The sequence below is a fragment of the Cervus elaphus genome, chromosome 25, assembly GCF_910594005.1.
Source record: "Cervus elaphus chromosome 25, mCerEla1.1, whole genome shotgun sequence".
In the NCBI taxonomy this organism is placed as follows: Eukaryota; Metazoa; Chordata; class Mammalia; order Artiodactyla; family Cervidae; genus Cervus; species Cervus elaphus.
The window spans coordinates 20,839,351-20,840,000 of record NC_057839.1 but is presented as its reverse complement, the minus strand read 5'-3'; positions in this window follow the sequence as shown (position 1 = coordinate 20,840,000).

The window sequence follows — 650 nt, the reverse complement described above, 5'->3', positions numbered from 1 at the left end:
GACATAAGTGGAATTATTACAGTACTTGACCTCTTATGATTGGCTATTTATTTCACTTAGTATGGTGTCCTCAAGGTTCATACAAGGTTCATATTGTAGTATATGAGAGGATTTTCTTCCTTTTAAAAGCTATATAGTATTCCATTGTATATATGTGCCACAGTTTGTTTATTCATCTGTCCGTGGACATTTGTGTTGCTCCCACCTGTAGGATGCTGTGAATAGTGTGAACACAGATGTACAAAGATTTCATTAATACTTTGTTTGCAGTTCTTGTGGATATATACCCAGAAGTTATACTTGCAGATATGCTTTTTAAAGCTACAATTTTCAGATTATTCAATCCCTTGAAATATTTTAAGTTTCTCTTTGACATCCAGTCTTAAATGTGAAGAGGTCAATAGGTGGAAGTTAGATTAGTCCATGATGACATTAAAATCACATGAGTGCTAAGTAGGAATAAAAATAAAAACTATAAAGTGGTACGAGGATTGGTTCTTTTTTGTAAGTTCATTCTTAGTTTTTTCAAAGTTGATTTTGCCTAAGAGTCAATGTAAATTCAAGTGAACCTATTAAAACACTGGGACATTTCATAATAAAGTGGACTCTAATTATAAAGTCTAGAGTGGCATCATAGGAAGAATAAAGGT